This window comes from Silurus aristotelis, assembly GCF_946808225.1.
Source record: "Silurus aristotelis genome assembly, chromosome: 11".
Lineage (NCBI taxonomy): Eukaryota > Metazoa > Chordata > Actinopteri > Siluriformes > Siluridae > Silurus > Silurus aristotelis.
Window position 1 is genome coordinate 19610560 of NC_139584.1, and position 20801 is coordinate 19631360.

Here is a 20801-nt window from a genome sequence, read left to right on the forward strand (position 1 = left end):
AAGAAACCAGTCTAAAAAGATGTTTGACATGTTGTGCATTCAGAGATGCTCTTCTGCATACCTCGGTTGTAACGAGTGGTTATTTGAGTTACTGTTGCCTTTCTATCAGCTCAAACCATTCTGGCCATTCTCCTCTGACCTCTGGCATCAACAAGGCATTTGCGCCCACAGAACTGCCACTTACTGGATATTTTCTATTTTTCGGACCATTCTCTGTAAACCCTAGACATGGTTGTGCGTGAAAATCCCAGTAGATCAGCAGTTTCTAAAATACTCAGACCAGCCCGTCTGGCACTAACAACGATGCCACGTTCAAAGTCACCTAAATCACCTTTCTTCCCCATTCTGACGCTCAGTTTGCAGCAGATCGTCTTGACCATGTCTACATGCCTAAATGCATTGAGTTGCTGCCATGTGATTGGCTGATTAGAAATTTGCATTAACAAGCAGTTGGACAGGTGTACCTAATAAAGTGGCCGGTGAGTGTATGAGATTATATATATATATATATATATATATATATATATATATATATATATATATATATATATATATATATATATATATATATATATATACACATATATACATACATACACACACACACACATACAGTGAGGGAAAATAAGTATTTGAACACCCTGCTCTATTGGGTGAGGGAAGGAGGTTGTTCCCCAAAATCTCGCAATACATGCTCATGCTCAGGGTCATCCTCTCCTAAATACAGTTCAGTCGCCCTGTCCCATGTGCAGGAAAACACCCCCAAAGCATGATGCTATCACCCCCATGCTTCACAGTAGGGATGGTGTTCTTGGGATGGTACTCATCATTCTTCTTCCTCCAAACACGTTTAGTGGAATTATGACCCAAAAGTTCTATTTTGGTCTCATCTGACCACATGACTTTCTCCCATGACTCCTCTGGATCATCCAAATGGTCATTGGCAAACTTAAGACGTGCCTGGACATGTGCTGGTTTAAGCAGGGGAACCTTCCCTGCCATGCATAATTTCAAACCATGACGTCTTAGTGTATTACCAACAGTAACCTTGGAAACGGTGGTCCCAGCTCTTTTCAGGTCATTGACCAGCTCCTCCCGTGTAGTTCTGGGCTGATTTCTCACCTTCCTTAGGATCATTGAGACCCCACGAGGTGAGATCTTGCATGGAGCCCCAGTCCGAGGGAGATTGACAGTCATGTTTAGCTTCTTCCATTTTCTAATGATTGCTCCAACAGTGGACCTTTTTCCACTAAGCTGCTTGGCAATTTCCCCATAGCCCTTTCCAGCATTGTGGTGGTGTACAATTTTGTCTAGTATCTTTGGACAGCTCTTTGGTCTTGGCCATGTTAGTAGTTGGATTCTTACTGATTGTATGGGGTGGACAGGTGTCTTTATGCAGCTAACGACCTCAAACAGGTGCATCTAATTTAGGATAATAAATGTAGTGGAGGTGGATATTTTAAAGGCAGACTAACAGGTCCTTGGGGGTCAGAATTTTAGCTGATAGACAGGTGTTCAAATACTTATTTACCAAATAAATAGTTTAAAAATCATACATTGTGATTTCTGGATTTTTTTTTTAGATTATGTCTCTCACAGGGGACATGCACCTACGATGACAATTTCAGACCCCTCCATGATTTCTAAGTGGGAGAAGTTGCAAAATAGCAGGGTGTTCAAATACTTATTTTCCTCACTGTATGTATGTATGTGTATATATAATTTTTTTTCTTTTTTAAGGGCTCTCAAAATAAACGCGTTAATGCAAATTAATTTTAACAGCACTAATATTATTAATGCGTGATTATTGCAGCGCACATTTCTGTTTGATCATTTTTATTAAATAATTTTATCTATTGACAGCCCTAATAATAACGGTGTAGTCAAGTAGCATGTCAACCCATGTGTCAGTTTGAATTGAAATCTGCCTTTAAGTTTTTAGAGCTAAACCAGTTTGGCTTTATCTGGTATAGGGTATGGACAAGGGAAGCCAAGATGCATCAGAACTCTAAAGTCAAACAGCAGCTCATTAAAGTTTCTCTGAAGTAAAAAAGGGACAAAATGAAAGTACAACATAATTTCTTTTTGGAGCTATTAAAGCAGCATGCACACCAATTTCCCACATATTTAAAATCATCCGATGTGACATCTATTACAAAAGTTGAAATCCATCCGCGTTTCCTGATTCTACTGTCAATCAACCCAAGCCTAATTTTTGGAGCCAAAATTAGGTTTGTTGTGCCAGAGCAATTAAGACGAACCTAGGTTTGAGAGATATATTATCATTACCCTTCATGACAATATACATCTTTTCAAGATTATCAGTACCCTACTTTTTCCATATTTCCAATATCCAGTAACTGCATTTTGCACAGGAGTGTACACACCAGAGTATGGTACTGAAGTTTAGTTTTGGGTTTGAGGTGTTAAGTATGATTGCGAGCCACAGAGAAAGACAGTGCATCGTTTTTTTAATCGCACTTCTAGCCGGCATATTTAGCTTTTGTTTGTGGAAGTAAAACTAACGCACACAGGATTGGGTATTTCTTGCTTGCACATATGAGCACGTCCTGCAGGAGCTGCTTCCTACCAGCAATGACTTCTCATCCGCATATGGGAACTAATTGCAGGTGGGAAATAAAGTTGTGAGTGAGGAACCGAAAAACACGACAGACCACAGGATCACTGCAAGGAACCATTCCAATAAACTGTGAAAATGTAAAACATCTCCCCTCGCATGTCAATTTGTTGTTTTCTTTGGTATCACCGCTCGTTTTTGCTCCAAAAAAATCCCCCCCAAACTAAATTTCACTTCCAGTAAATCGATAGAGCACCTGCTACAATTCACACAGAATGCAAAACATTTTCACTTCCCCTCCTTGTGTTTGGCACATTTCCTATTGTCCAATACTAACACTGTACTCGACTGAAGGGAGGGCCAGGGCTGGGCAGTAACCATTTCCCCTGAAACCCAAGCGTGCATGTGACTATTCATGTACAGACACACGGCGCTACAGCCACATCCTCATTGACATCACACTTCCTAGCTTCTGATCCGTCACAAACAGAAAATTAAGTCCACGTGACCGCATCCCTCTTCTATTGTAATCCATCATGCTAAAGCCTAAATCAATGACCTGGGCACAAAAACAGAGTTTTTCAACAATGAAATCAAATGACAAGGGTGTGTGTGTATATGTATGTGTATATGTATGTATGTATGTATGCATGTATGTATGTATGTATGCATGCCATATTTGCACTGTAGCTGCTTCCCTAGCTAATAGACATTCTAGGTTAACAATTAATAGATGCAGTACGACTTCAAACTGACTGTGTAATGAAAACATTTTTTATTATTATTATTATTATGAATATTATTATTATTATTTTACATTTCCTTGTTTGTCTTTTTGACATGACTAAATAGAATGCACAGGAGACAACAATGTTAAAAATGAAAAGAGCATAAGCAATAAATACGAGACTCCAACTCCAGTAGGCAGACAGCTAGTTTGTTACTGGTTGTTACTAGTTTGTTACTTGTAACACTTCCTGTTAAGCGCATTCATGTAAAAACACTGAAACGCAATATGACATTAGTGTAGGAGGTTAACAGCGTCCCGGTAGCATGTGTCGTACGGAAGTTAGCATTGTACAATACCGTAAAGCTCTAGCCGGTTAGCGCTCACAACACAAAATCTTCGCGAGAGACAATTAAAATAGCGATGAGTCGTGCTCTGAGCTAAGTTGTGACTATGACAGGGCAGGATTAAGGAATCCCATTTTACCAGAACGGAGACTGGAGCTCAGAGATAAGTGGGACCGCGGCACGGCGGCTCCTCCTGTGTAATCGCTGTTCTGTGTGTCCGAATCCAACAGAACACGGTTTCAGGGGTCGCGCTGGGCTACAAGCGATAGCAAGACTTTCAATACCGCTAACAGATTCTCTTTCAGCGTCAACCGTCCTGCGCATGCGTGCTACTGCGTTTGACTTATGCTGCATTCACAACCGATTAGGACCTGGGAAATGTTCCGTCTTCCGAGTAGGAAGTGTCATTTAAACGGCCATTCAACTAGTTATTCCTAGCAGGGAGTCAGAGATCAAATCCGACTTCAGACTTCCGAGTTCCCGAGAACCACCTACTGAGAGACAAAACAAAACCAAACAAACAAACAAAACCCCAAAAGTCCTCGTCCCTATAAATAAAAGTAACAAACAAATGCATGAAATATTCTGCCTTTAATCACCCATCAACTACTTCTACAGTCAGGAACCTGAAACAGTTTTGCAAGACAAAGTTTAAGGCTCCTAATTTCAGATTAATGTTTTTTTTTTATTTTTTTTTTAATTGTTATTTTTTTATTTAAACTAGAAAAAAATTATATTAGCAGAGAAATTTAATTTATTGCTATCAGGCCTAGTTCTAGACATTTGAAGGCCATAGGCAAATAGGCATTTATATCGGAGCCCCTCTGCCTCCTTCCCTCCAACATTCAGAATAAGTAAAAAGCACTTTAAACAAATATAATTTATTTACTTTATTTTTATTTATACAAACCCAGTTATTAGTAATTTTATATATTTACTTAAATGTGCATGTTAATTAAACTTTAACTGAGGTCAATACTAAAAAAGAAAAGAAAAAATGGACTAGCTCTTCTTCATCTTCCTTGACCTTAACCACCTAGCAGTGATTGCTGTATTTTTTTTTTTTTAAACAAAGTTTTACTTTTTCTTTAGTATTTTGGAACTCCTGATGCAATGACACTGTAGACAGTCTATCAGATCAGATTCAAAACTTCATACATATGCAAATTTAAAGTCTTAATGTGTCACGGTGCTTGCGTTGTTTTGAACTCAGTGGGGACCCACGTTTAAACAATGATATTAACTGGTTCCACTTCAGGTGAGTGACAGTAATTTTATATCCAGTGGATAAAAAGCCTTGTCTTATGCTGTCTGTCTTGATGGGTAAACTAGTGGATAAGTTTGTTATGGTTATGGAGGCTCTGCCTCCAAGCTCAAGACCCTATGCAATTGCCTGTTATGCCTATAGCTAGCGCCGGCCCTGATTGCTATTATACTATAGGCTACTTGCTGATGTGTAAATGCATAATGTAAATAGCATACCCAGCACATATCACAGAACAATACTGATTACAGATGAGACCAGAATTCTAGCTGATAGACAGGTGTTCAAATACTTATTTGCAGCTGTATCATACAAATAAATAGTTAAAAAAATCATATATTGTGATTTCTGGATTTTTATTTTTTTTAGATTATGTCTCTCACAGTGGACATGCACCTACGATGACAATTTCAGACCCCTCCATGATTTCTAAGTGGGAGAACTTGCAAAATAGCAGGGTGTTCAAATACTTATTTTCCTCACTGTATGTATGTATGTGTATATATATATATATTTTTTTTTAAGGGCTCTCAAAATAAACGCGTTAATGCAAATTAATTTTAACAGCACTAAAATTATTAATGCGTGATTATTGCAGCGCACATTTCTGTTTGATCATTTTTATTAAATAATTTTATCTATTGACAGCCCTAATAATAACGGTGTAGTCAAGTAGCATGTCAACCCATGTGTCAGTTTGAATTGAAATCTGCCTTTAAGTTTTTAGAGCTAAACCAGTTTGGCTTTATCTGGTATAGGGTATGGACAAGGGAAGCCAAGATGCATCAGAACTCTAAAGTCAGACAGCAGCTCATTAAAGTTTCTCTGAAGTAAAAAAGGGACAAAATGAAAGTACAACATAATTTCTTTTTGGAGCTATTAAAGCAGCATGCACACCAATTTCCCACATATTTAAAATCATCCGATGTGACATCTATTACAAAAGTTGAAATCCATCCGCGATTCCTGATTCTACTGTCAATCAACCCAAGCCTAATTTTTGGAGTTAAAATTAGGTTTGTTGTGCCAGAGCAATTAAGACGAACCTAGGTTTGAGAGATATATTATCATTGGATAATATATCATTGGATATATTATCATTGGATAATATAATACATATCACAGAACAATATCATTCATTGCCTTTGAATTAGGAGTAAACACTCCCGCCATTACAAAATACTTACATACCAGTTTCTGAAGTGATAAGTGAAAGACTTTGTTGTTTTTTTTACACTTCACTTACTTAAAAGTATTTCTTTCTATTCTCAGTAAGACAGTAACAATAAAGAAATATTAAACACACAAGCAGAATAGCTGTTGCACTTGCAGTTGTTATCTAAAGTCTTATATAAGGAACCTTTCCAGGAAAGCTTTTATACTTTTCAGCTCTTCAGACCATGGGCTCCTGACTGGTGCCTCTTGTTCTTTTTTGCATAGTTAACATAATGCACTCTATTTTTAAGTGTCGAGAGCGTGCTCGTTTTCAATTTTTTTACATTTTATTTTATTACAATATTAATGGTTAAAATGTATTTGTATATATAAAATTCAATAAAATAAAATTATTCCAGTGTGAAGATTTTATGCCCCCTAATTTCCTGATAGGCTTGTCTTCCCAGAAAGCATTTGAGGGAATACAGTTAAAAAAAGAAGATGACCAATTTTCATCATGTGAACTTAAAAAAGTACAAAGGCTTTGGTCAAAATTATATTGAAGTGTTAAAAAATGTAGGATCTATGCCACTGAATATTTATCAATTAGTTTCCTTTGCTTTAGGAGCCACTGAAAATCTAATACACAGCATTTGACATTTTTGCACAATTGGTTAGTAATTACAGTATAGAATTAGACTTAAAAACATACTTTTATTGGGAATTTTTCTTTAGAAAAAAGAGAGGAGAGTTCACATAAAGCCATTTGGTGAGTAATTGTTCTGTACAAAATTAATATAACCTTTGAAATTACCCCAATGGTTTGTGTTTACAATAAGGTCTGTATTTAAGGCAAAATGCTTTGAAAGTTAACAGATTTCCATCTTCATACATTAAGTGAACTACTGACCAAAAACACTTTTCAAGCTAATTAAGAATGCATAGAGATTTATGCTTGGATAAAACAAATCTGCTATTTAAGCAAAGCCCCTAACCCTGCTTAGTTCTATAAATAAAATTTATTTCACTCTGGATAAGGGCATCTGCCAAATGCCACAAATGCGAGATCTATTTATGAAAATAATTTAATATGATTGCCAGTTTTGAAACAATAATATCACATCTTAATGGTTAATACATTTAATCCAATATTCAGTAAAAATTACAATCATTTGCAGAAAAAAAAAAAAAAACCTTAATGAAACATTTAGCATACTATTTGTACACTGAAAGTCATAATCTTGCAATCCATCATTTTATACATTGTATTAGTTTAAGGCTAGTATACATACTTTATCCACATAAAATTAAAAATAATTTGGTCAATTGTCAAGTGGAAATTCAAATTGATGTCTTTCCATTTTTGTTAAATAAATCCTTCCAAATCCTTGCCTGCACACAGGAAGTCTGCTTTTTCTGACATCTATTCCGAATATTTAGTACTTTATTCCATGAATAACCTCATCTTTACTAAAATATATATTTTTTTTAAATAGAGGATTTTATTTGGATACAAGTTTCAAGGGAGCATTCCTGAAAAGTTATAATTTCACCGTTTTAAACATAATAATATGAAGTAATAATTATCTCAATTACGTTCAAGAGCTTTTACAATCAATGCTATTTTTTTAAAAATTATCACAAATTGCTGTCCAACTATATTAATACTTTTAATATTCTATTAATTTTTTTTTATTAAGGAAGGCCAACATGTAGCCATAAAAATGATAAGGATATATTGGGTTTGCCTGACTTAAGCTCTAACTTAATGTCAAATCTAGGTGAAGTACCTGCAAGGCAACTATTCCATCAGTATTTGTATAGAACAGCTGAAAAAATTCACAAACACTTTCATCAAATACTGTACATTTTCACTGCACATTTGTACACTTTGAAATAAAAAAACATATATATATTACCCCAACATCTCTGATATACCAGTCTAAAACCAGTTAAAATATTTATGTATAGATCAGCATCTATTAAGTTCACTGTGTGCCTCCCCAGTGATTATAGTTATAGACCTTGAAATCCTTTATTAATATTACCTTTAATAATATTTAAACCAAAAATGCAAAAAGCTTCAAAATGAAACATTTTAAATCTTTGCTTTTATATGGAAAGATGATTTATATGTATAATACATCATCAGTGGAGCAGTGTTCTGTAAAGAGCTGTAGATACACTAGAATCAGTTTTAAACTGTTAAACCTTCAAATACAAGTTTGGGTCACACCAAAGGACTACTAACCTTGGTTATTACAAAAAATTACTAATAAAAGAATTCAATTTTTAGTTTAGTTTTATTTGTATAGCACTTTTAATAGTAAACAAATTAGCTCTACAGAGGTTGTGAAATTGGAATGAACAAGTTTAGAGCATATAAGTTTGTTCCTTAATAATTTATCCCTAATAAGGGAACAAGTGGAGACAGTAGCAAGGAAAACTCCCTGAGACATTATGAGGAAAAAACAACGAGGAAGTAAATGTAATTCGTTACTGTACTTTGGTGTCCTTTTTGTGTATCTGTACTTTATTGAAGTATTTCCATCTGGAAAGACTTTTACAATAACTTTACCACATTTCACTTTTGAACTTGTTTTGATTGCTGATTGGTGGTATCTAATTAACACCAACATACAGTTCAGCATCAGTTCAACAGCAAAAAGAAAATTTAGAGATGAAAAAATGATGGAAGAAACTCGTGACTCGATGGAACTCACCACAACACCCGTGGCCTTATTTGCGTGATATTTTGAAGTAGTTGAAAATAAGTTTTGGGTTTCATAATAATTTGAATAGATATCAATCAGGTGTTTGACTAATAAATATCATTCTATTATTAGATTGGTGTGCTAAGATTAAACCTTTTTTCACATAAATTGAGTTGATTAAGAAAGTCTTGTGACAACAATAATTGTAAAAAACATTATAACCATAATAAATCATAGTACTTTGGATACTAAAGTACATTTGTAGGAAAATACTTTGGTACCTCTCCTCAAGTAAAAGTTTAAAGAGAGCACTTTTACTGGAGTCATATTTTACAGTGTATCTCTACTTTTACCCAAATACATGGTTTGTGTACTTCGTCCACCACTGACCCTGAGCTGTTGTAGCAGAATGTTGATATTAATGAGGTAATGATTATGCACATTTTATTTTGGAGGTGAACTATCTAACCACTCCTCACACACCATGTTAAATGGAAGTGGAGGTTCCGAACTGAGTTGTTCTCGAAAGTGATCAATTGGAACACGGAAAGACGTAATTTTTAAACTCGGTGTGTTCGAGGTACAAAGTGGGAGGGAATAAAACCATGGCTGAATCCTGCTGCGTTTGTTGTGTCTTACGAGTAGTAATTTTCAAGTTGATAATTATAACATACTTTCCCAGTTCGGTATGTTCGACGTGCGAAGTGGGAAAAACATTACCGCCTTCACGACAGCGTGCTTTTTGTTTGCCTGGTCAGAACACGGGAAGCTCATAAAAACAAAAGAAATCGTGCTGTTTTCGAGGTGAGATCGCAACCCATAATTCCCACCCTACAACCAGTAAAAACAGCTGACTACTTGCAATTTAAACTCGTCTGCTTGAGATAGTAATTCTCAATCATAAATATACGTCCCCATATGCCGCATTGATTTGAGTAGTGTTTGGTAAGTTAGTAGAAGCTCCACACGGGGGCAGTATAGATCTATCATCTGCCACCCAGCTCCAAGCGGATCGTTGTCAAAATAGTAAAAAAAAAAAAAAAAAAAAAAAACCCAAAGAATTTGCCTTAATTTTGTAGACACAGCGGATTGTATCAGATCAGACATTACATTTGACAATTTATAATTATTTTAGAAATTAACGTGCATTTTTTTTCATCACCATAGTCAATTATGGATATACAGTGAGGAAAATAAGTATTTGAACACCCTGCTATTTTGCAAGTTCTCCCACTTAGAAATCATGGAGGGGTCTGAAATTGTCATCGTAGGTGCATGTCCACTGTGAGAGACATAATCTAAAAAAAAAAATCCAGAAATCACAATATATGATTTTTTAACTATTTATTTGTATGATACAGCTGCAAATAAGTATTTGAACACCTGTCTATCAGCTAGAATTCTGACCCTCAAAGACCTGTTAGTCTGCCTTTAAAATGTCTACTTACAATACATTTATTATCCTAAATTAGATGCGCCTGTTTGAGGTCGTTAGCTGCATAAAGACACCTGTCCACCCCATACAATCAGTAAGAATCCAACTACTAACATGGCCAAGACCAAAGAGCTGTCCAAAGACACTAGAGACAAAATTGTACACCACCACAAGGCTGGAAAGGGCTACGGGGAAATTGCCAAGCAGCTTGGTGAAAAAAGGTCCACTGTTGGAGCAATCATTAGAAAATGGAAGAAGCTAAACATGACTGTCAATCTCCCTCGGACTGGGGCTCCATGCAAGATCTAATCTCGTGGGGTCTCAATGATCCTAAGGAAGGTGAGAAATCAGCCCAGAACTACACGAGAGGAGCTGGTCAATGACCTGAAAAGAGCTGGGACCACCGTTTCCAAGGTTACTGTTGGTAATACACTAAGACGTCATGGTTTGAAATCATGCATGGCACGGAAGGTTCCCCTGCTTAAACCAGCACATGTCCAGGCACGTCTTAAGTTTGCCAATGACTATTTGGATGATCCGGAGGAGTCATGGGAGAAAGTCATGTGGTCAGATGAGACCAAAATAGAACTTTTGGGTCATAATTCCACTAAACGTGTTTGGAGGAAGAAGAATGATGAGTACCATCCCAAGAACATCCCTACTGTGAAGCATGGGGGTGGTAGCATCATGCTTTGGGGGTGTTTTTCTGCACATGGGACAGGGTGCTGTATTAAGGAGAGGATGACCGGGGCCATGTATTGCGACATTTTGGGGAACAACCTCCTTCCCTCAGTTAGAGCATTGAAGATGGGTCGAGGCTGGGTCTTCCAACATGACAATGACCCCGAAGCACACAGCCAGGATAACCAAGAAGTGGCTCTGTAAGAAGCATATCAAGGTTCTAGCGTGGCCTAGCCAGTCTCCAGAACTAAACCCAATAGAGAATCTTTGGAGGGAGCTGAAACTCCGTGTTTCTCAGCGACAGGCCAGAAACCTGACTGATCTAGAGAAGATCTGTGTGGAGGAGTGGGCAAAAATCCCTCCTGCAGTGTGTGCAAACCTGGTGAAAAACTACAGGAAACGTTTGACCTCTGTAATTGCAAACAAAGGCTACTGTACCAAATATTAACATTGACTTTCTCAGGTGTTCAAATACTTATTTGAAGCTGTATCGTACAAATAAATAGTTAAAAAATCATACATTGTGATTTCTGAATTTTTTTTCAGGTTATGTCTCTCACAGTGGACATGCACCTACGATGACAATTTCAGACCCCTCCATGATTTCTAAGTGGGAGAACTTGCAAAATAGCAGGGTGTTCAAATACTTATTTTTCTTACTGTAGGTGTAGTCTAGACAGTAAAGTTTAACAACAAAGAATGGACAAAAGTGGTTCTTTCACTCACATACAGTCTCACATGAATACAAATTAATAAAAATGTATCATGTAGCAGTTTTATGTAATGCAAGGAAATGTAATTATATACCAGCCAGCCAACCAACAAACAAATAAATTGTAAAATCACTTATTCATTGACAGAATATTTTAAACGTATAGTGAATGCATTAACACACACACACACACACACACACACACACACACACACACACACACACACACACACACACGTTAAAGTGATGCATTATTGCATACATATGCTCATTCTTTAGTGACATTTTAAAACAGCACTATCATCTATTTCCATATAATAAAGGTGAAAAAATAAATTTGCCGTGTGTTGTACTGTAAGTCATTAATCTACATTTGAGTAGCTTCATTCAGGGATGACTAGTTTGAATTAACGAATACAGCTCACATCATAAACATGCACACACTAAACGTTGCAGATACAGTGTATATGAGACAATAGATCAGAATTACATTTTTCACTTTATGGTATTAATATCTACACGTTAAATAACATGGAACATGGCATGTTTAGTGGAAGACCACTCAACATTTAGGTGCACAAATTTTTAATTTTAATAAAAATAAACAACAGTTAAGATTTGGTTGCATATACCATTTTTGTAATAACTGCATCAAGCCCACTAACTAATCACCATACTTTTTATAATTATAAATTTAAGGTTTGTTCAGACTCCCTTGAGTTTATTCTTTACTTTAGTGTCTCTTTTGTGAGGAATTCACATGGGTTAAGGTCTGGTGACTTGCTTTCCTAGGTTTTTCTAATGTACTATGGCTGCAAAACTGCTCTTCCACTATGCTTGACAGTAGGTATGAGGTGTTAATGGTAATATGCTGTATATTGCACAGTGTGCATGATGACTTAACATCTTCACCATGGTTTCACCAGTACAAAGAATAAGATCCAATTTGTAAACCTTAGTTGTGCTGCCGTTTAGCTTTTGGAAAGGAGTGACTTTTTTCAAGCCAATCTCCCACGAATGTCAAGTCATAAATGTTCAGTTCAGTGTCATTCATTATGAAATGATCCATTCATTATGCTTATTAAGAGCTGCAGGTCACATGAGCTCTTGAGCTTATATTAGTATCTCTGGGCAATAAACAGTCTCATAATCTCTCTTGGATATCCCCTTTTTGGGAAGTCTACAGACTTAAAGTCTCTCTATTTTCATAATTTTTATCACTTTAAAATGGTAAACTTGAAATTGTTTGGAGATGTATAACCATGTTGACATGATTGCATCATGCAATTCACTCAGACTTTAAAGTGCATATTCATGTGAATCTCCTGTTCTCCCAAAGGTGTTCTATTAGACTCAGATCTGATAACTGGGAAGGCCGCTCGAAATCCCATTAGCATGTTCATGAAACCAGTTTGAGATAAATTTAGCTTTAGTGTATCATTATGCTGGATGTAGCCATTAGATGATGGCTAAATTTTGACCGTGAAAGAATGCACTTGGTCAGCAGCAACACTCAAATAGGTTGAGCATATAATTGATGACTGGTATTAATTGGGCAAAGTCTGTCAAAAACGTTTCCCAAACCATTCCACTACCTTCACCTGCAAAGACTGTGGACACATGGCAGGTAAGATCAATATATGCCGTTCGTACAAAATCCTGACCCTACTGTCAGGGATTCACCCTGCCACGCCCCCCTCTGTAGCTGTCAGGGATTCACCCTGCCACGCCCCCGTCTGTAGCTGTCAGAGATCCACCCTGCCACGCCCCCCTCGATAGCAGTCACGCTGCTTCCCAAGATTACCGACAGCTGTGGCTCATGAAAGATCAGACTACATAAACTCACGTTCTTGAGTCACAGGCTGTCGGTCGTTATATTGTCAAGCTGGACAATCGCGTGGCTGCTCGACCGCCGGCTGTATATGCGAATTCCACTTCCGACTTGGATTACTCATTGCCGAAGGCTTTATGGATTATGCGAACTCATAGCGGACAACGCGTATCGAGCGGATGTCTTTGTTTGTTGTTTTCAACGGCTTATGAGTGTTTTTGTGTTGTACGGTTGTTGAAATAAAAGGACAATGATCGGACTATATCGGCTTCCGCGTCTGCAGCCTGACACCTACCATCTGTGTGACTCAGCAGAAATCAAGATTTATCAAAAAGGTTTTTTAGTATACTTCAAAGACTGTCCAGTTTTGGTGAGCTGCACCCACTAAAGCCTCTGTTCTTCACTGCCAGAGGTGGAAAATGTGGTCTTTTGCAGTTGCAGCCCATAATCCTGAAGGATCGACATGTTGTGCATTCTGAGATGCTTTTCAGATCAATTTCACATCATAGTAAACTGAGTCTGGCCATTACCTTTTGACCAACCTCATCAACAATGGGCTTCCATCCATAGAACTGCCATTTCCTAGATGTTTTTTTCACCAGTAGTAAACTCAAGAGACTGTTGTGCATGAAACACAAGAGCCAGAAAGACAGAAAGAAGGCTGACAATGTTTGAAGAACATAAACAAGAAAGCACTGAAAAGCATGTCACGAAAAAAAGCCCATTTATAGTGGTCCTAAACCTGCTCCTTTTCTTCATTCTAATTTGATTCCAGGTGGGATTCATGCTTGTGCCCAAACTTAAAATTGAAGAAGATACGCCATCATGGAGCCTCTTCCCCTTGCAGAAATCATTCAGATTGCTAGCATCAACCAGACTCAATAGCAGGTCCTTCTTAAGCTGCACACAGAAAATGAATTGTGCTTTCAGGTCAAGGTCAAAGAATGGCAGATGATTTGGAGCTCAGTTTAGCAGCTTGGTGCTCAAACAGCAGCCTTAAAAACGGCAGAGGTCATGAAAACATATCACATTGTCAAAGATGGTTCTGAAATATGACGAAGCAGTTATTGAGCTTTTTAAATAATGGCCAGGCTGAGGGATTTAACTAGATCTTTAAAAATATGATTTGTAGGTTTTTACATGATTCCTACAGTTCTGTAAAGTAACTATGTGGTATCTTTTGTATTAATCACACTACATCCAGTTTGTGGTGGCAGTTAACATTTTACTTGTGTATCGCAAGTACAACCAGAGACATTAACTCTGCTGTCCTAGCACATGGAGCATTCTCTTCTTCAACTCAAACCTAAATCAAGAACACAACAACATTGTAACTTAAATGACAACTAATGGTTGCGTTAGGATACTACACCCCTCCCCCTTTCTTAGGCTAACCACATATGGTCATTCATTTTCACAATAGAGTTAAACATAATTTTTTTAAATTTACTTTCATTATCACATCTCCACTTACTTTAGCTATTAGCACAAAATAGAAAGTACATACTAAACACTGACAAAGCTATTTAAAACCAACATAATCTTATAAATGAGCTGGAAAATTCCTTTCTCTTGCAGATTTTCCTAGACTGGCAGGTTGACTAGACTCTTTATCATTTAAACTTGGTAATGCAGAGGCATCACCAATCAGATCACTCTCTTTGGGTAATTCTGCCTCAAGCAACTCAGGTGCACGAGTTTGTATTTGGTCACTGTTTCTGTTTACAATTTGTCATTGGCCTATGGCAATGGTCTTCTATGAAAGTGGTGTACAACTTTCCACAAACAGCAGGAATCCATTTGGGTCTACTGCTATATTACACCGCATCTCTTACTTCAACATTTTTGAGTTTGCAACTCTTGTAATTTTCTTCCTTTTGTTTTTGCTGTTTGTGATATTTGTGGTATCTGGTATGAGTAAATTTAATTTCCATGACATTAACATCTGAGCAGGTGACACGCCAGTTGTTGTTGATGAGTGATTCTATAATTAAACAAGAATCTTGCTATTTTAATCTCTAAGGTGTCCCCCTTCATTTTTCTCATGCTGTCTTTGAAGTAGTCACATTCAGTCAACACTCTCTCCACATCTTAATCCATTCCTGTATGTATGACCTGGCCTGTCCCTTCATTCTGGACAAGCAAAGGTAAGTCTGATGTAACTGTTTCAATAACGTAGCTCAAACTCGTAAAGGTGTGATGACCCCAGCACCCCACATAACCATCCTTCACACTCAGAGCATCATGCATTTGATAAAATGGTAACAGATCTGTCTCTACTTCCTCTGGCCAGCCCTTTAATATGTACTCATGTACCTTGGAGAATGCCTTGTCATGTTTTGTCCACCTCCGAATTTGTGCAGCACAGACAGGCGAAACATCCATTGTCCATCATCAGCACTTGATCATCATTGTCATCCGGTTCTCCCTTACCCGGTACTGGAAGACTACTTACCCATCTGCATTTTGGTGGTGCCTCTCTGGCTTGTACACAATCTTGTATTGATATGCTTGCAGCATTACAGCCCACCGTTGCACTCTCGGTGAACCAGTTGAGGGACTGCTATTGTTTCATTGAGAAGTTTGATCAGGGGCTCAAATCTTTGTATGCCGAAAATTACAGCTAAGCTTTCTTTGTCCAACTGTGAATAACGTTTTTTCGCTGCCGTTATTGTTATTGTTCCTGACATGAAACCATTTTTATTCCATACTCTCCCTCTGTGAGAGCACTGCTCCCACCCCATAAGGTGAGGCTTCACATGCCTATACCAATATATCTGACAAATAATGCACTAGAACATCTGTAGATCCTAGTAAAGCTTTAAATTTTTTCAAAAGCTTCTTGCTGTGGCTTTTCTCAATCTTTTCTCAATAACAAATGTAAGAGAGCTAGCAGTGTTGTCAGATTAGGAAGGAATTTACTATAATAATTCAGGAACCCCAGTTATGCTTTAAGCTCTGTAAGATTTCTTTGTTCTGGGGCTTTTTCAATGGCTTTAACCTTAGATCCAGTAGGATGTAGACCTCCTGCATCTATTTTATGGCCCAAATATTCCACCTCATCTGCCATGAACACACATTTACTTCGCTTCAGCCATAACACAGTTTCTTTTAGTTTAGACAACACTTCATCCATTGTCTTGAAGTGACTTTTCTCGGTTTACACCTGTCACTAAAATGTCATGTAAATACACAACTACCCCAGAAATACCCTGCAACAATCCTTCCATAGTTCTCTGGAACAGAGCAGGTGCTGATGCAACCCCAAAAGGCAGACTATTATAAGTGAATAATCCCTTGTGACTATTCACTGTCAGATATTTCTTGGAGTACTTATCCAGAATGATTTGTTGAAATGCGTGACTCATGTCCAGTTTCATGAACTGTTTACCTCCACCCCATAGGGCAAAGAGATCTTCCACTCCTGTAATAGAATACACCCTATTGACTGTGAGTAAATACTCACTACATAATCTTATATGGCCATCTGGTTTCAATATAGGAACAACAGGAGCTGCCCATTCTGAATATTTAACTGGTGATATGATTTTCCCCCACAGCAGTCAATTAATCTCAATCTTCAGCTATGCTTTCAGGGCATAAGGCACAGATCTAGGTCTGAAAAACATTGGTGTGCACCTGTTGCAACGTCAACATCTCGTACTGTTCCAGCTTTATCACGCTCCACTGCAGATGGATGTCTTCCAACCAGGCTCTACCTAGTAAGCATGGACCTGTTCCTGTCACTACGACAAGTGGCATTTTCTTTTCTTACTGCCAGTATTTCACAAGTACATCTGCCACACCCACTATCTGTAATGGTTTACCAGTATAAGTTCTTAACTTCATTTCTGAGGACCTCAGTTTGGGAGCGTTTGCATCTTTCCAGATATAATTAAACATTCCCTCACTCATGAGGGAGACATCACTGTACATCCTGTATCAAGTACTCATCTGTCATTAACATATAACAGCTGTAAGGGGTTTGACTTTTTTCAGTGTCTCCACCTTCACACATGCCAACATGAATGTTTCTCCATTTTCATCCATCTCAGTATTATTTTCACTTACATTGAATGCTCCATGAGGACGCACACTTCCCTCTATTTTCAGTTGCGGCTCAGTCCCTGGCGATATGGCCTATTTTTCCACATGCATAACATTTGTCCTTCTCAAATCTTTATTCGTTGGCTTTATGTTTTTTCCACAGCATCTGTAACATCCGCTGATTTTTCTTTGTTCCCCCTTTCCCCCTTTTATCTCTTTTATCGCAATCAGATTTCCTCACCTTGAACCCAATGCTGTTGCATGCGCTTGTGCTGGTCTTACTTTGCAAATCAAGCACGTTTCTGCTTGCAGGCTCAGTGGCTACCGCAATTTTAAAAGCAGTTTTATTATATATCTGTTTGTGTGTTTGCTTGTCTGTTTTTTAATCCATTATTCAATTTAAGTTCAATTTATTTAGGTCATGCCTTTTGATTGACAATTTTTAACAGTCAATTTGTTAGTGTTTTTTGTAAAACATTACAACATTTCTATTTGATATAAATACCTTAACGGGTTACTGTATACAACTCATTTGACATATGTCTTATATAAAACATGACTTGGAATAATTCTATTGTTTCATTTTTCACATGTGCCTTAATATACTGTGTTAAATAATTTTCAGTGTAAGGCATCTGGATCAAGTTAACTTCACTCCCTACAGCTTATGTGTAAGGTTTAGATAACTGCACATCTTTGCTTTTTTCATGTAGTTTAAAGAAATATGTAATTGATATTACATGAAATAAACAACATAATTAAGTTCATATATCTAAAATAACAATATTTACATATACATGTATACTACCCAAAAATTAGGAAACAATCTATATTTATTATTACAATTGATATTTTATATTTATTTTTGTATTATTTATATTATTATAATTACAAGCTATGTAATTTAATGGCATAAAGATTTACTTTGACCAAACAAATATATAAATGTATGATGAGGGCACAAAACATAATACAGTTAAACTATATTTTTATTGAAAAATCTGACCTTAGCATGAATAACAACTTTACACACTCTTGGTGGCACTGTAGACATATGAACTTAGTGGCCAGCTGACATTAACATTTTTATTTCATTCAAAAAGCTATATGTTGTGCTCATGTAACTTCTAAACTGATTTTTGGAAGGAGTGAAATACAATGTCTTATGTGACTACACAACAAATCCTGCTGACCTTCTAATGTCTTGAAACTAATGCAAAATTGAAAGCTTCCAAAAAGGCAAATAGTTGCTGTATTGTAGGAAATCAGCACAGCCTTGTGGTATATTGGGCTATGACAATGATGTTCATTCCATTTTAGCCAGGCATGGTGCATGCCTTTCTTTCTCAAACACACACACACACACACACACACACACACACACACACACACACACACACACAGACTCGCTCGCTCGCTCACTCACTCACTCGCTCGCTCACTCACTCACTCATATGCATACTGTTACATAGAGAGCAGTGAATGATTGAAGAATGCAAAACTAAACATATATTGTACAGATTTCTGGAACTGTAACGTAGAGATGAACCCCATTCTAACAAAACACATTACTTCACATTTTTATTTTGATAATTTGATGGACAGAACATGCAAACATTCCCCATTAAAAAAGGTTTGCACATTTATGCATATAACACACTAAGAAAAATCTGCTATGAGCTATCTAAAATGAATTTTCTACACAACAAACTGAGATTATAAATAGGGATTATATATATATATATATATATTGCATATCCACTGTATAGTGCCATGATTTAAAGTACAATGTCACACATTAGTTATTTAAATCTCACATGAAATCATTTGTTGTAGTTACTATATGATCTGCCATATCTTGTTCTCTGTAGATTTACTGTTTATTTAAGCAATTTATATAAATAAATGTATACTTATACATAGTATATTTTATAAATATATTATATTTTTAAATGCTTAATTTAGTATTTTCTAAATTATTTTCAAAAATTATTTATATTTTTATACAGTTCATTATTATATAGTTCATTATTATATAATCACTATTATTGCTACAGACCAAATAAAAATATTCCAGAATAGCAATTAAACAAGGAACCCTAAATCTTTGTGGAGCTTATTAACTGCTCACTCTGAAATCCTAAGGGGGCTTTAAATGAGTGCATTATCAAAGGCAGTAGCACTTAAAGTGCGAAGACAGTAGGGATATAGAAATAAGACATGTAGCTGGTATTAACAATAAAACATAAATATGTGGTGTACAAAAAGTGACTAATTTGAAATTTAATAATTCATGTATACATATACAAATGTTAATTCAGTAAAAAAAAAATAATTCTAGCCATCTGCAGCAGCAGTAGCATCATCTACATTATCATCACCATACATTTGGGAAATATTTAAGGAGAAATTTTGACAGAAACCCCAAGCAAAATATCAGTAGAATCTTATGTCCACTGATCAATTAATAAAAACAAAGCACTTCTTAAAATTAGATTTCAATCTGTTTGCTTACAAGGGTTACTTTCTATATTTTTTGCTATATGGTTTGCTTTTTTCTTTGGTTTATCCCAGAGGAAATTGTGTCATCGTGTTTGATTCTTTTCTCTTTAATTATGCAGTGGTAATTCCCTTTGTTGTTTGTGGCTATGATACAGGCAATCCTATAGGGCATCAGGGTTACAGCATGTTCATGTTCAGAGGATCCTCAAGCTAGAGTCTCAGCATGGCCTTATTACATGATAGAGGATTTGACAATGTCTTTTAAACTGCTTTAGTTCTCCTGCGCCTGTTAGTCTTGGTAATCAAGGCTTGTCCCATCTTTGGACAATTATGCTGTTCGGTCTGCCAAACTGTCATCAGTCCTTAGCCTTCTTGACCTTTCCCCTTGACATGCTCAACTGCAGTACTTCCTTGTCCATCCTTGGGAGTCATGGAATTCATGGCACAGCTTAGCAATGGTTTGCTTCATACTTGGGAGGTCAGTCATGTCATATCATGTGACATGGAGAGGATCTACATCTGCTACACACAGACTCTCCACTTGTATCCGACAACACTCAGTACTTGGTTTTCTTCTGTTCTCCATTTATAATCAATCCCTTGGTGATGTCTTATTCTCATAGATTTCATACTACTACTATGCAGATGACACTTAACTAAACCGCCCCCTTCCCCACCCCATTTCTCCCCAACACACACACTTTTTTCTGCTCATATTTTAGGATGTCTCATTTTTAAGATTCTCATAGTGAACGGCAGCTTATCTAAAATAAAGACATTTGACCAGAATGCAGCTGCTTGACTTGTT

The 20801-nt window shown here is 36.8% G+C and overlaps 1 protein-coding gene across 6 annotated transcripts in view; it reads right to left on the reverse strand.

Annotated features, from left to right (window-relative positions):
* gapvd1 (GTPase activating protein and VPS9 domains 1) overlaps window positions 1-4040 on the reverse strand; it is a 61112-nt gene extending 57072 nt beyond the window's left edge. For 2 of the 6 annotated variants that reach the window (XM_083554397.1, XM_083554395.1), the window contains exon 1: window positions 3792-4005. The gene's annotated coding sequence lies outside the window, so the exon portion shown is untranslated. Of the gene's footprint in view, window positions 1-3791 lie in introns of all 6 variants that reach the window. The other 4 variants (XR_014535690.1, XR_014535691.1, XM_083554396.1 and 1 more) reach the window with 4 other exon arrangements.
* Window positions 4041-20801: the final 16761 nt, after the last annotated feature.